Genomic DNA, 15,294 nt, shown 5'->3' with positions numbered 1-15,294 from the left:
TGACATGCTGTGAATATTCCGAAAGAAGCTGGGCAGACAGTGTGATTAATTGCCTGGGGAGACGAGGACGGAACGGCAGGCCGACTAATCAGCGGGCGTCGTTGCACTTATGGTCAAGGGGAGGAGTTCATGCAAATTTTGCAGGCATCTCGTTTGAAAAGTCCTCGGCTCATGTGCGTGCCTTTGCAGACAGAGAGGTGTAAAGAGGGTCCCAGTGAAGGTGTCAGGCTTTTCAGGCTAGTCGGGCCTAGAATGTGCAGCAATGGAGTGTTGTGGGCCGCCGCTAAATAAAGTATACGGCGTGTGGCGTGGCTGTCTCCTACAGTTGTCAGGCCTAGCCTGAGAAGCGGGCGCTTTCCTGGGTCCCATTTCGGGTTATCGCTTCTCGGCCTTTTGGCTAAGATCAAGTGCAGTTGTGGCAGATCAGCACTTGCCTCTTTAACTAGAGGGCTGGAATGCAGCTTTGAAAGGCTGGGACAAATGTGCATCCGGACTGGAAACCCGGGGGGCCATAAATCACGGGTCAGGAGACCTTAATATAGATACAACGTGATTCTGTTGGCACTCACGCACTTCTGACCTCTTTCTCCTAAGCAATGCTCTATTCTTTGCCCGGACCTTTTTGGCTGGGCAAGAAAATTTTTATACCCGGCCCAGGGTGAAGCTCCGGCGGATCTCAGGGGCAAAATGGGTCCCCTAGTGTGGCAGGCCAAGGGGGCCCATACTAGCCCAGCCACCCGGCTGGGGCCGTACCCACTCGGCTTGAGTCCTGGGTGAAGCTCCGGCAGATCCCAGGGACTAATGGGGCCCTCCTAGCTTTGCGGCGACGAGGGTCCAACCCTGCCCAGCCACCCGGCTGGGGCCGTACCCACTCGGCTTGAGTCCTGGGTGAAGCTCCGGCAGATCCCAGGGACTAATGGGGCCCTCCTAGCTTCGCGGCGACGAGGGTCCAACCCCGCCCAGCCACCCGGCTGGGGCCGTACCCAATCGGCACACCGAGCACTGGGTGAAGCTTCGGCGGATCCCAGGGGCTAAGAGGCTCCCCTAGCTTTGCGGCGAAGGGAGTCAGACGACCCCGGCCCCTAAGTGACCTTTTTGGTTCTGGGGGTCGAGGACCAGGGTCCTTCCTCTCCGGAGGGAGGACCACGCACCGAAAACTCTTGTGCATGTTTTTTGGGTATTTACTCATTTTTTTCGTGCACAAGGGACGAGCTCAAGGCTTTAAATAAAAAAAAAAAAAAAAAAAATCTGTTCTTATCAGTTTAATATCTGATACGCCCCCTATCTGGGGGCCATATATTAAATGGATTTTTAGAACAGGGAGATGGAAGAAGAGCTTGCTCTGTCCACTCCACGCATTGACCTGGTATTGCAGTACTTCCAGGACCGGTGCACTTCTCTTATCCAGTTATCCAAAAATAGAATCATGTCTCTTTTCAGCAACAAAAATCCATAAGAACAGATTTTTGTCTCCTGTGTCTTATTTCGTGTCAATTTATTGTGTCTTTTTGTTGTTTTGTTTCTTATCTCTCTTAGCAAACAAGCATTTGCAGATAAGAAGACCCTTTTCTTTGTCCAAAAGGATTACTGCATTGATCCAATTATTTCTTTAATGGAGCAACTTGTGATTTGCTAATTCAATTGGATCTCCGAATGAATGAAACTATTAATCTGACGTAGTGTGTCTCCCTCTTGTGGACCCAGTGACGGAATAAAGGCAAGTGAGGATTATGACACACCTTTTAGAACCCTGCTGTTGCAGCATGCAGCTTCCTTGTCTATTTACTTGCCGGTGGCCCGAGAAACAATTGTGATGCACCTTGAAGTGCTGTTTCTGTGACATGCTGTGAATATTCCGAAAGAAGCTGGGCAGACAGTGTGATTAATTGCCTGGGGAGACGAGGACGGAACGGCAGGCCGACTAATCAGCGGGCGTCGTTGCACTTATGGTCAAGGGGAGGAGTTCATGCAAATTTTGCAGGCATCTCGTTTGAAAAGTCCTCGGCTCATGTGCGTGCCTTTGCAGACAGAGAGGTGTAAAGAGGGTCCCAGTGAAGGTGTCAGGCTTTTCAGGCTAGTCGGGCCTAGAATGTGCAGCAATGGAGTGTTGTGGGCCGCCGCTAAATAAAGTATACGGCGTGTGGCGTGGCTGTCTCCTACAGTTGTCAGGCCTAGCCTGAGAAGCGGGCGCTTTCCTGGGTCCCATTTCGGGTTATCGCTTCTCGGCCTTTTGGCTAAGATCAAGTGTAGTATCTGTTCTTATCAGTTTAATATCTGATACGCCCCCTATCTGGGGGCCATATATTAAATGGATTTTTAGAACAGGGAGATGGAAGAAGAGCTTGCTCTGTCCACTCCACGCATTGACCTGGTATTGCAGTACTTCCAGGACCGGTGCACTTCTCTTATCCAGTTATCCAAAAATAGAATCATGTCTCTTTTCAGCAACAAAAATCCATAAGAACAGATTTTTGTCTCCTGTGTCTTATTTCGTGTCAATTTATTGTGTCTTTTTGTTGTTTTGTTTCTTATCTCTCTTAGCAAACAAGCATTTGCAGATAAGAAGACCCTTTTCTTTGTCCAAAAGGATTACTGCATTGATCCAATTATTTCTTTAATGGAGCAACTTGTGATTTGCTAATTCAATTGGATCTCCGAATGAATGAAACTATTAATCTGACGTAGTGTGTCTCCCTCTTGTGGACCCAGTGACGGAATAAAGGCAAGTGAGGATTATGACACACCTTTTAGAACCCTGCTGTTGCAGCATGCAGCTTCCTTGTCTATTTACTTGCCGGTGGCCCGAGAAACAATTGTGATGCACCTTGAAGTGCTGTTTCTGTGACATGCTGTGAATATTCCGAAAGAAGCTGGGCAGACAGTGTGATTAATTGCCTGGGGAGACGAGGACGGAACGGCAGGCCGACTAATCAGCGGGCGTCGTTGCACTTATGGTCAAGGGGAGGAGTTCATGCAAATTTTGCAGGCATCTCGTTTGAAAAGTCCTCGGCTCATGTGCGTGCCTTTGCAGACAGAGAGGTGTAAAGAGGGTCCCAGTGAAGGTGTCAGGCTTTTCAGGCTAGTCGGGCCTAGAATGTGCAGCAATGGAGTGTTGTGGGCCGCCGCTAAATAAAGTATACGGCGTGTGGCGTGGCTGTCTCCTACAGTTGTCAGGCCTAGCCTGAGAAGCGGGCGCTTTCCTGGGTCCCATTTCGGGTTATCGCTTCTCGGCCTTTTGGCTAAGATCAAGTGTAGTATCTGTTCTTATCAGTTTAATATCTGATACGCCCCCTATCTGGGGGCCATATATTAAATGGATTTTTAGAACAGGGAGATGGAAGAAGAGCTTGCTCTGTCCACTCCACGCATTGACCTGGTATTGCAGTACTTCCAGGACCGGTGCACTTCTCTTATCCAGTTATCCAAAAATAGAATCATGTCTCTTTTCAGCAACAAAAATCCATAAGAACAGATTTTTGTCTCCTGTGTCTTATTTCGTGTCAATTTATTGTGTCTTTTTGTTGTTTTGTTTCTTATCTCTCTTAGCAAACAAGCATTTGCAGATAAGAAGACCCTTTTCTTTGTCCAAAAGGATTACTGCATTGATCCAATTATTTCTTTAATGGAGCAACTTGTGATTTGCTAATTCAATTGGATCTCCGAATGAATGAAACTATTAATCTGACGTAGTGTGTCTCCCTCTTGTGGACCCAGTGACGGAATAAAGGCAAGTGAGGATTATGACACACCTTTTAGAACCCTGCTGTTGCAGCATGCAGCTTCCTTGTCTATTTACTTGCCGGTGGCCCGAGAAACAATTGTGATGCACCTTGAAGTGCTGTTTCTGTGACATGCTGTGAATATTCCGAAAGAAGCTGGGCAGACAGTGTGATTAATTGCCTGGGGAGACGAGGACGGAACGGCAGGCCGACTAATCAGCGGGCGTCGTTGCACTTATGGTCAAGGGGAGGAGTTCATGCAAATTTTGCAGGCATCTCGTTTGAAAAGTCCTCGGCTCATGTGCGTGCCTTTGCAGACAGAGAGGTGTAAAGAGGGTCCCAGTGAAGGTGTCAGGCTTTTCAGGCTAGTCGGGCCTAGAATGTGCAGCAATGGAGTGTTGTGGGCCGCCGCTAAATAAAGTATACGGCGTGTGGCGTGGCTGTCTCCTACAGTTGTCAGGCCTAGCCTGAGAAGCGGGCGCTTTCCTGGGTCCCATTTCGGGTTATCGCTTCTCGGCCTTTTGGCTAAGATCAAGTGTAGTATCTGTTCTTATCAGTTTAATATCTGATACGCCCCCTATCTGGGGGCCATATATTAAATGGATTTTTAGAACAGGGAGATGGAAGAAGAGCTTGCTCTGTCCACTCCACGCATTGACCTGGTATTGCAGTACTTCCAGGACCGGTGCACTTCTCTTATCCAGTTATCCAAAAATAGAATCATGTCTCTTTTCAGCAACAAAAATCCATAAGAACAGATTTTTGTCTCCTGTGTCTTATTTCGTGTCAATTTATTGTGTCTTTTTGTTGTTTTGTTTCTTATCTCTCTTAGCAAACAAGCATTTGCAGATAAGAAGACCCTTTTCTTTGTCCAAAAGGATTACTGCATTGATCCAATTATTTCTTTAATGGAGCAACTTGTGATTTGCTAATTCAATTGGATCTCCGAATGAATGAAACTATTAATCTGACGTAGTGTGTCTCCCTCTTGTGGACCCAGTGACGGAATAAAGGCAAGTGAGGATTATGACACACCTTTTAGAACCCTGCTGTTGCAGCATGCAGCTTCCTTGTCTATTTACTTGCCGGTGGCCCGAGAAACAATTGTGATGCACCTTGAAGTGCTGTTTCTGTGACATGCTGTGAATATTCCGAAAGAAGCTGGGCAGACAGTGTGATTAATTGCCTGGGGAGACGAGGACGGAACGGCAGGCCGACTAATCAGCGGGCGTCGTTGCACTTATGGTCAAGGGGAGGAGTTCATGCAAATTTTGCAGGCATCTCGTTTGAAAAGTCCTCGGCTCATGTGCGTGCCTTTGCAGACAGAGAGGTGTAAAGAGGGTCCCAGTGAAGGTGTCAGGCTTTTCAGGCTAGTCGGGCCTAGAATGTGCAGCAATGGAGTGTTGTGGGCCGCCGCTAAATAAAGTATACGGCGTGTGGCGTGGCTGTCTCCTACAGTTGTCAGGCCTAGCCTGAGAAGCGGGCGCTTTCCTGGGTCCCATTTCGGGTTATCGCTTCTCGGCCTTTTGGCTAAGATCAAGTGTAGTATCTGTTCTTATCAGTTTAATATCTGATACGCCCCCTATCTGGGGGCCATATATTAAATGGATTTTTAGAACAGGGAGATGGAAGAAGAGCTTGCTCTGTCCACTCCACGCATTGACCTGGTATTGCAGTACTTCCAGGACCGGTGCACTTCTCTTATCCAGTTATCCAAAAATAGAATCATGTCTCTTTTCAGCAACAAAAATCCATAAGAACAGATTTTTGTCTCCTGTGTCTTATTTCGTGTCAATTTATTGTGTCTTTTTGTTGTTTTGTTTCTTATCTCTCTTAGCAAACAAGCATTTGCAGATAAGAAGACCCTTTTCTTTGTCCAAAAGGATTACTGCATTGATCCAATTATTTCTTTAATGGAGCAACTTGTGATTTGCTAATTCAATTGGATCTCCGAATGAATGAAACTATTAATCTGACGTAGTGTGTCTCCCTCTTGTGGACCCAGTGACGGAATAAAGGCAAGTGAGGATTATGACACACCTTTTAGAACCCTGCTGTTGCAGCATGCAGCTTCCTTGTCTATTTACTTGCCGGTGGCCCGAGAAACAATTGTGATGCACCTTGAAGTGCTGTTTCTGTGACATGCTGTGAATATTCCGAAAGAAGCTGGGCAGACAGTGTGATTAATTGCCTGGGGAGACGAGGACGGAACGGCAGGCCGACTAATCAGCGGGCGTCGTTGCACTTATGGTCAAGGGGAGGAGTTCATGCAAATTTTGCAGGCATCTCGTTTGAAAAGTCCTCGGCTCATGTGCGTGCCTTTGCAGACAGAGAGGTGTAAAGAGGGTCCCAGTGAAGGTGTCAGGCTTTTCAGGCTAGTCGGGCCTAGAATGTGCAGCAATGGAGTGTTGTGGGCCGCCGCTAAATAAAGTATACGGCGTGTGGCGTGGCTGTCTCCTACAGTTGTCAGGCCTAGCCTGAGAAGCGGGCGCTTTCCTGGGTCCCATTTCGGGTTATCGCTTCTCGGCCTTTTGGCTAAGATCAAGTGTAGTATCTGTTCTTATCAGTTTAATATCTGATACGCCCCCTATCTGGGGGCCATATATTAAATGGATTTTTAGAACAGGGAGATGGAAGAAGAGCTTGCTCTGTCCACTCCACGCATTGACCTGGTATTGCAGTACTTCCAGGACCGGTGCACTTCTCTTATCCAGTTATCCAAAAATAGAATCATGTCTCTTTTCAGCAACAAAAATCCATAAGAACAGATTTTTGTCTCCTGTGTCTTATTTCGTGTCAATTTATTGTGTCTTTTTGTTGTTTTGTTTCTTATCTCTCTTAGCAAACAAGCATTTGCAGATAAGAAGACCCTTTTCTTTGTCCAAAAGGATTACTGCATTGATCCAATTATTTCTTTAATGGAGCAACTTGTGATTTGCTAATTCAATTGGATCTCCGAATGAATGAAACTATTAATCTGACGTAGTGTGTCTCCCTCTTGTGGACCCAGTGACGGAATAAAGGCAAGTGAGGATTATGACACACCTTTTAGAACCCTGCTGTTGCAGCATGCAGCTTCCTTGTCTATTTACTTGCCGGTGGCCCGAGAAACAATTGTGATGCACCTTGAAGTGCTGTTTCTGTGACATGCTGTGAATATTCCGAAAGAAGCTGGGCAGACAGTGTGATTAATTGCCTGGGGAGACGAGGACGGAACGGCAGGCCGACTAATCAGCGGGCGTCGTTGCACTTATGGTCAAGGGGAGGAGTTCATGCAAATTTTGCAGGCATCTCGTTTGAAAAGTCCTCGGCTCATGTGCGTGCCTTTGCAGACAGAGAGGTGTAAAGAGGGTCCCAGTGAAGGTGTCAGGCTTTTCAGGCTAGTCGGGCCTAGAATGTGCAGCAATGGAGTGTTGTGGGCCGCCGCTAAATAAAGTATACGGCGTGTGGCGTGGCTGTCTCCTACAGTTGTCAGGCCTAGCCTGAGAAGCGGGCGCTTTCCTGGGTCCCATTTCGGGTTATCGCTTCTCGGCCTTTTGGCTAAGATCAAGTGTAGTATCTGTTCTTATCAGTTTAATATCTGATACGCCCCCTATCTGGGGGCCATATATTAAATGGATTTTTAGAACAGGGAGATGGAAGAAGAGCTTGCTCTGTCCACTCCACGCATTGACCTGGTATTGCAGTACTTCCAGGACCGGTGCACTTCTCTTATCCAGTTATCCAAAAATAGAATCATGTCTCTTTTCAGCAACAAAAATCCATAAGAACAGATTTTTGTCTCCTGTGTCTTATTTCGTGTCAATTTATTGTGTCTTTTTGTTGTTTTGTTTCTTATCTCTCTTAGCAAACAAGCATTTGCAGATAAGAAGACCCTTTTCTTTGTCCAAAAGGATTACTGCATTGATCCAATTATTTCTTTAATGGAGCAACTTGTGATTTGCTAATTCAATTGGATCTCCGAATGAATGAAACTATTAATCTGACGTAGTGTGTCTCCCTCTTGTGGACCCAGTGACGGAATAAAGGCAAGTGAGGATTATGACACACCTTTTAGAACCCTGCTGTTGCAGCATGCAGCTTCCTTGTCTATTTACTTGCCGGTGGCCCGAGAAACAATTGTGATGCACCTTGAAGTGCTGTTTCTGTGACATGCTGTGAATATTCCGAAAGAAGCTGGGCAGACAGTGTGATTAATTGCCTGGGGAGACGAGGACGGAACGGCAGGCCGACTAATCAGCGGGCGTCGTTGCACTTATGGTCAAGGGGAGGAGTTCATGCAAATTTTGCAGGCATCTCGTTTGAAAAGTCCTCGGCTCATGTGCGTGCCTTTGCAGACAGAGAGGTGTAAAGAGGGTCCCAGTGAAGGTGTCAGGCTTTTCAGGCTAGTCGGGCCTAGAATGTGCAGCAATGGAGTGTTGTGGGCCGCCGCTAAATAAAGTATACGGCGTGTGGCGTGGCTGTCTCCTACAGTTGTCAGGCCTAGCCTGAGAAGCGGGCGCTTTCCTGGGTCCCATTTCGGGTTATCGCTTCTCGGCCTTCTGGCCAAGATCACGTGTAGGGTTTATTGCCCAGCGTGGTCTGGTCAGGGGGTTTTTCTGGAGGTCCTTCCGTGGGGCCTCCCGGCGGCGGGGAGTGATCGTCTGGGAGCCTTGGTATCTTGGATTGTGCGACTGGCAGTATGGCTGCTTTAAAGAACACCATTCGTTTTGCTGTGGATGAAGAAAGAAAAGAGTCCTGTAATTTGGATTACATTTGCAAGGAAGTCCTGGAAAAGTTCTGCAGAGTTCAGTTAAGTAGCGATATTTTATGCCTGCAAGATTTTCCAAGACAAGGGCTTTACGATGTTACTTTTTTCACTTGGAATGACTGTATAAGAGTTTTTGAGATCTTGAGAAAACACAAGGATAGCCCTATATTGGGCGGGATTGTGGTGTCTAGTCTATTCTCAGGGCAAGAAATACCAATCACTGTGCATTCCTACAACCCTTACCTGGGGATAGAGTATATACAGGCCTTCCTGAGGAGGTACTGCGAGTACGTCAAAGCTGGTGAACGGTTGAAGAATAAATATCTTATCCCTAATGGGAAAATAAAATTCTGGGCGAAGTTGAAGATTGACAGCAATGATATTGGAGGAACAATGCACCCCCCTTCAAACTTTTCGATTGGTGGGAGTAGATGCTTCCTTTTTTACCCAAATCAACCCCAGTATTGTAGAAAATGTTTTCAGTTTGGACACTTGATGCAGGATTGTACAAAAGGAAAATTTTGTAAAAATTGTGGCAGGGAGGGGCATGAAGCCAACAGGTGCCCTGATGAAAGAAAATGTGACCTGTGTGGGGCAGCTAACCATACCTTTAGGACCTGCCCACTTTTTGTGCAGCAAAGGAGAGAGGAAGGGGCGAGACTGTTGACAATACAGAGTGAGAAAGAGGAGGTCCACCGGACTGTTTATGGGGAGGAGGTGGCGAGGGGTGTAGCGCCTGCTGTGTCACCCGTGGCGCGGCGGGATGATGGATCCCCTAGTGTATCCGGTGAAGTCACGTCACTGGCAGCTGAAACTGCTGGTGAGAGAACAGAAAGGTTGTTACAAGTAATGGCTGCTGAGGAGAACACTGTAACAGGCTCAGCAAATATTGAAGAATTTGTATCACCAATGGAGGGTGAGGCTGTCCGGGTTGAGGACACTGACCCTAATGATGAGAGTGAGATGGTGGATGTTTCTGCACCAGTTAAACCTATCCCTGTGCGCAAGGCCATACAGGACGGCAGAAGCAAGAAGAAGCCTCGGTACGATGAAAGTACATCCATGCCAACTGATCCTTTGAAGAGTCTGGAAGCCATTGATAAGGATCTTTTTGGAGTTGCTCATAGTCCGGGGGAAATAACTCCCTTGATTCAGAGTCCCGGAAGTCCAATGGACATGTCTCCACGGAGTGTCGAGACCAGTTCGTTGTTTGGCACGCCTGTGCTAAACATTGCAAGGCTGGGTGGTCAGGAGGATTATTCTGACAACGGGTGACTGTGTCGATTTTAGTTAATGGTCATGTTTTGCTTTGTAATAATATGAATATTGTTGACGCTATGTAGGTTTTGTTCTTGTTTTTCATAATTTTATAAAATAATGGCAGGTATAGATAATATCAGCCTGAAAATAGTGTCAGTAAATGTAAGGTTAATCACCAATAGGCAGCGACGGGCTGTTATACTGCAGGATCTAAAAGGGTTTAATGCAGATGTCTATTGTCTCCAAGAGTGTGGGTTGAAAAGGGAGTTGCCACAGGGTGAGTGGCAGGGTGGGGTGTGTGTGTGGTCGGGTTCACAGGTGAATAAAAATGATGGTGTTGGGATTATAGTAAATAATAAGGGTGTGGTACTAGATAGGTATATTGTTATTGAAGAGGGGAGGTGTATTGTTGTTTTTCTTTGTTATAGGGGGTGGAAAGTGCGTGTGATGTGTGTGTATGCGAGTGCGTGTAAGGTTGAGCGAAAGGAACTTTTTGAAAAGATAAAGTTATTTCTCCCGGGGAGAATCCCCATTATTTTGGTTGGTGATATGAACTGTATTATTGAAAAGGAGGGGAGAGTGGGTGAACAAGCAGGAGGGGTAGATGTCACAGGGTTTTTGTTGAAGCAAATTATTTTGGATTTTTCTTTGACAGATGTGGCTGAGGTATGTTTGGGGAGACCACCACCGCCAACATATCATGCAGATAGGGGTGGTGTAAGTTCACGTTTAGATTATGTGTTTGTGTCAAAAGGGATTGAATGTGAGCGGATGGAACAGGTGAGAATGTATTTTACTGACCACGAGTGTTTGATATGTAATGTGAGTGGGAAGATTGCGAATATGTATGGAAGGGGTGTATGGAAGCTGAATGTGAGATTGTTGGATGATTTGGAAATAAGAAAAGAGTTTGAAAGGAAGTATGTGTGGTGGAAGCAGCGTAAGGGTGAGTTTGGCAATGTGCTTGAATGGTGGGATTGGGTGAAAGGGAGAATGAAAGTGTATTTCAAGGGTTGTGGATACAGGAAAGCGGAAGAGAGAAGAGAGCGGTATGAATGTTTCAATAAGAGAATGGATACTTTGTATAGATTGCGAGATATGGGAGTGGATGTGCAAGAACAGATTAAGAAAGAAAGATGTGCTATAAATAAAATTCTGAGTGAAAGGGGTAGAGAGATTGTTTTTCGTGCGAAAGTGGAGTGTATGGAAAAAGATGAGAAGTGTACTCGATTCTTTTTCAAGAAAATATGTAGTGCAAGTAAGGATATGGATGGTGTGTATGATGGTGAGGGTGATGTAGTGATAGGGGATAGAATGGTTAATGAAGTGGAGCGCTTTTATTCTGAGTTGTATGAAAGGAGGGTATGTGATCAGGGTATGGCTGACGAGGTTCTGGATAGTCTGACTGAGGAGATTTGTGAATTAGATAAGAATGACTTAATGGATGATATTTTGGAGTGTGAGGTGAAAGTGGCTGTGAATGAAGCGCATGAGAATAAAACACCAGGTGCGGATGGGTTGCCTGTGGAAGTGTATAAGACTTTTTGGGAATGTATGGGTGCGGATTTGACGGAAGTATGTGAGTTTATGTGGACGACTGGCAGAATAAGTGAGACAATGTGTGAAGGTTTGGTTGTATTGATTTTTAAAAAAGGTGATAGAAGGACGTTGGGTAACTGGAGGCCTATCACGTTATTGAACGCTGACTATAAGTTGTATGCAAAGGTGTTGGCTGGCAGGATGAGGAGAGTGATTGGTACGATTGTAGGTGAAGACCAAGTGTGTGCGGTTCCTGGAAGGCGTATGAGTGACAACTTAATGTTAGTAAGAGATTTGATTGGTGATTGCATGGTAAGGAAACAGAATTGTGTGCTTGTAAGTCTGGATTTTGAAAAGGCGTTTGACAGGGTGTCGCATGAGTTTATGTTTCGTGTGCTGTTGAGAATGGGATTCCCAAGTGTGTTTGTAGCGAATGTAAGAAGTCTGTATGATAAAGCTTTATGTAGAGTGTTGGTGAATGGGTGGGTGAGTCAGAAAATTTTGGTTAAGTCTGGTGTGCGACAGGGTTGTCCTATGTCTCCTATGTTGTTTGTCTGTGTGATTGAGCCTTTGTTGCAGATGATCAGGAATGACAAGGTTATGAGAGGGCTGTTAGTGCCAGGGAGTGGTGGTAAATGTGTAAAAGTGTTGGGGTACATGGACGATGTGGTTGTGGTATGTCAGAATCAAGCGGCGCTGAATAGAGTCAGACTACATATTAGTTTTTTCTGTAGTGCGTCGGCTTTTAAAATAAATTGGGGTAAAAGTAAGTTTAGAGTGTTTGGTGATGTGGATGTGAGGTTGGATGAAGCTGAGCGTGTGGAAGGTGGAATTAAAGTGTTAGGTTTGGAATTTGATGAGCAGCTGAAAGGGGGTGCAAGTTGGGAAGAATGTGCCAGTAAGGTTAAGAGGAAACTTGATTTTTGGATGTTGCGTGAATTGACTATGACTGGGAAGGTTTTGGTTGTGAAAAGTGTGATTTTGCCGTTATTGTTATATGTAGGGTGTGTGTTTCCTCCCCCGTATGGGTGTTTAAGAAAGATTGTGAGGATGATGTTTTTATTTTTATGGGGGTGTAAGATGGAAAGACTGAAGCGTGAGGATGTAGTGAAAGTGAGAGCGAAAGGTGGATTGAATTTTCCGGATGTTGAGAGATTTTTGGGTGTAAATTATATAGCGAATGTTGTGAGGGTGTTGGATGGTAAGACTAAGACTGGGTGTATGACTAGATATATGGCTGGATGGATGCTGTGTGGGTTGCAATGGATGAAAAGATCTTTGAGTGTGCCGATGGCCTTTAGGTGCCCGGTGTGGTATGAATATGTTGAAAAGTTTGTTAGAAAGAATGATTTGTTGGGTGTGAGTATGAAAGATTTTGGTATAAAAAAGAAGGTTATGCGGATGTTTCGTGAGCGTGAGAGTATGTGTAATATAGAGTACTTGAGATCAAAAGAAGCGGCCGAGGTATGGAAGAAGATGGAAATGTGTGGTGTAACAAATAGACAGAAGGATGTGGTGTGGATGGGTTTGCAAGGTGTGTTGCCTGTGCGTGTGGTGCAAAAAATGCGTGATTTGGTTCGAACGGAGGACTGTCCTAGAGAAAGGTGTGGTGCAAGAGAGACTGTGTTGCATGTGTTTTGGGGTTGTGGGTTTGCACGGAAAGTATGGAATGGTTTGAGTGGGCTATGTAAGGAATTAGGTGGGGTGAATGTGATTTCATGGAAGATGGCTATGTTTGGGATTGGTGCATGTGGCAAAGTGAAAGAGAGATTGATGTGGTTGTTGATGGCTTGTGTAATGGAGGCATTGTGGGATGCAAGAAATATGTGTGTATACAAAAGGGAAGAGTGGGAGGTAAATGATGTTATGAGGATTATATTAGGGAAATTCTATATGTGTTATCAATTCGATAAAAGGAAAGGCGGTGCTGGGTTTGATGCTGAAGGTGTGTGGAAGGTTAAAAAATGGTTGGATATGGTGAAATTTAGACAGGGTGTTGGATAAAAATAGTGGGTGGTATTTGGTTATGGGGATTGTGGGTGTGTTTATATGGTTGTATTTTTTGATGCACTGTAACAAGAGATATTAAAAAGTATAGTCTAAGCCATGATGATGTTTAAGCTTTGCATGGGATGACGCAACGATATTAAGATCTGTATCTTTGAGCAGATGGCAAAGAGTTTAAAACTGAGTGGTTTTGGAAAAAAAAAAAAAAAAAAAAAAAAAAAAAAAAAAAATCTGTTCTTATCAGTTTAATATCTGATACGCCCCCTATCTGGGGGCCATATATTAAATGGATTTTTAGAACAGGGAGATGGAAGAAGAGCTTGCTCTGTCCACTCCACGCATTGACCTGGTATTGCAGTACTTCCAGGACCGGTGCACTTCTCTTATCCAGTTATCCAAAAATAGAATCATGTCTCTTTTCAGCAACAAAAATCCATAAGAACAGATTTTTGTCTCCTGTGTCTTATTTCGTGTCAATTTATTGTGTCTTTTTGTTGTTTTGTTTCTTATCTCTCTTAGCAAACAAGCATTTGCAGATAAGAAGACCCTTTTCTTTGTCCAAAAGGATTACTGCATTGATCCAATTATTTCTTTAATGGAGCAACTTGTGATTTGCTAATTCAATTGGATCTCCGAATGAATGAAACTATTAATCTGACGTAGTGTGTCTCCCTCTTGTGGACCCAGTGACGGAATAAAGGCAAGTGAGGATTATGACACACCTTTTAGAACCCTGCTGTTGCAGCATGCAGCTTCCTTGTCTATTTACTTGCCGGTGGCCCGAGAAACAATTGTGATGCACCTTGAAGTGCTGTTTCTGTGACATGCTGTGAATATTCCGAAAGAAGCTGGGCAGACAGTGTGATTAATTGCCTGGGGAGACGAGGACGGAACGGCAGGCCGACTAATCAGCGGGCGTCGTTGCACTTATGGTCAAGGGGAGGAGTTCATGCAAATTTTGCAGGCATCTCGTTTGAAAAGTCCTCGGCTCATGTGCGTGCCTTTGCAGACAGAGAGGTGTAAAGAGGGTCCCAGTGAAGGTGTCAGGCTTTTCAGGCTAGTCGGGCCTAGAATGTGCAGCAATGGAGTGTTGTGGGCCGCCGCTAAATAAAGTATACGGCGTGTGGCGTGGCTGTCTCCTACAGTTGTCAGGCCTAGCCTGAGAAGCGGGCGCTTTCCTGGGTCCCATTTCGGGTTATCGCTTCTCGGCCTTTTGGCTAAGATCAAGTGTAGTATCTGTTCTTATCAGTTTAATATCTGATACGCCCCCTATCTGGGGGCCATATATTAAATGGATTTTTAGAACAGGGAGATGGAAGAAGAGCTTGCTCTGTCCACTCCACGCATTGACCTGGTATTGCAGTACTTCCAGGACCGGTGCACTTCTCTTATCCAGTTATCCAAAAATAGAATCATGTCTCTTTTCAGCAACAAAAATCCATAAGAACAGATTTTTGTCTCCTGTGTCTTATTTCGTGTCAATTTATTGTGTCTTTTTGTTGTTTTGTTTCTTATCTCTCTTAGCAAACAAGCATTTGCAGATAAGAAGACCCTTTTCTTTGTCCAAAAGGATTACTGCATTGATCCAATTATTTCTTTAATGGAGCAACTTGTGATTTGCTAATTCAATTGGATCTCCGAATGAATGAAACTATTAATCTGACGTAGTGTGTCTCCCTCTTGTGGACCCAGTGACGGAATAAAGGCAAGTGAGGATTATGACACACCTTTTAGAACCCTGCTGTTGCAGCATGCAGCTTCCTTGTCTATTTACTTGCCGGTGGCCCGAGAAACAATTGTGATGCACCTTGAAGTGCTGTTTCTGTGACATGCTGTGAATATTCCGAAAGAAGCTGGGCAGACAGTGTGATTAATTGCCTGGGGAGACGAGGACGGAACGGCAGGCCGACTAATCAGCGGGCGTCGTTGCACTTATGGTCAAGGGGAGGAGTTCATGCAAATTTTGCAGGCATCTCGTTTGAAAAGTCCTCGGCTCATGTGCGTGCCTTTGCAGACAGA

The 15,294-nt window shown here is 45.3% G+C and overlaps 8 non-coding genes and 1 pseudogene across 8 annotated transcripts; all 9 read left to right on the top strand.

The window, feature by feature from the left end:
• The first annotated feature begins 1,187 nt into the window (after nt 1–1,187).
• On the top strand, nt 1,188–1,400 carry LOC142119482 (U2 spliceosomal RNA; annotated as a pseudogene).
• Nucleotides 1,401–2,214: 814 nt separating this feature from the next.
• LOC142119438 (U2 spliceosomal RNA) lies at nt 2,215–2,405 on the top strand. The gene has a single exon (XR_012683299.1). It is a non-coding gene; the product is annotated as a U2 spliceosomal RNA (small nuclear RNA).
• Nucleotides 2,406–3,219: 814 nt separating this feature from the next.
• On the top strand, nt 3,220–3,410 carry LOC142119426 (U2 spliceosomal RNA). Its single transcript, XR_012683287.1, has one exon. It is a non-coding gene; the product is annotated as a U2 spliceosomal RNA (small nuclear RNA).
• Nucleotides 3,411–4,224: 814 nt separating this feature from the next.
• On the top strand, nt 4,225–4,415 carry LOC142119535 (U2 spliceosomal RNA). The gene has a single exon (XR_012683373.1). It is a non-coding gene; the product is annotated as a U2 spliceosomal RNA (small nuclear RNA).
• An 814-nt stretch (nt 4,416–5,229) lies between these two features.
• LOC142119523 (U2 spliceosomal RNA) lies at nt 5,230–5,420 on the top strand. Its single transcript, XR_012683362.1, has one exon. It is a non-coding gene; the product is annotated as a U2 spliceosomal RNA (small nuclear RNA).
• Nucleotides 5,421–6,234: 814 nt separating this feature from the next.
• LOC142119511 (U2 spliceosomal RNA) lies at nt 6,235–6,425 on the top strand. Its single transcript, XR_012683351.1, has one exon. It is a non-coding gene; the product is annotated as a U2 spliceosomal RNA (small nuclear RNA).
• An 814-nt stretch (nt 6,426–7,239) lies between these two features.
• LOC142119499 (U2 spliceosomal RNA) lies at nt 7,240–7,430 on the top strand. Its single transcript, XR_012683340.1, has one exon. It is a non-coding gene; the product is annotated as a U2 spliceosomal RNA (small nuclear RNA).
• A 6,028-nt stretch (nt 7,431–13,458) lies between these two features.
• Nucleotides 13,459–13,658, top strand: LOC142119490 (U2 spliceosomal RNA). Its single transcript, XR_012683335.1, has one exon. It is a non-coding gene; the product is annotated as a U2 spliceosomal RNA (small nuclear RNA).
• Nucleotides 13,659–14,472: 814 nt separating this feature from the next.
• LOC142119420 (U2 spliceosomal RNA) lies at nt 14,473–14,663 on the top strand. The gene has a single exon (XR_012683281.1). It is a non-coding gene; the product is annotated as a U2 spliceosomal RNA (small nuclear RNA).
• Nucleotides 14,664–15,294: the final 631 nt, after the last annotated feature.

This window comes from Mixophyes fleayi, unplaced genomic scaffold (assembly GCF_038048845.1).
Source record: "Mixophyes fleayi isolate aMixFle1 unplaced genomic scaffold, aMixFle1.hap1 Scaffold_190, whole genome shotgun sequence".
Lineage (NCBI taxonomy): Eukaryota > Metazoa > Chordata > Amphibia > Anura > Limnodynastidae > Mixophyes > Mixophyes fleayi.
Note: the sequence above shows the minus strand (reverse complement) of the source record. Positions and strands in the feature narration are given on the sequence as shown.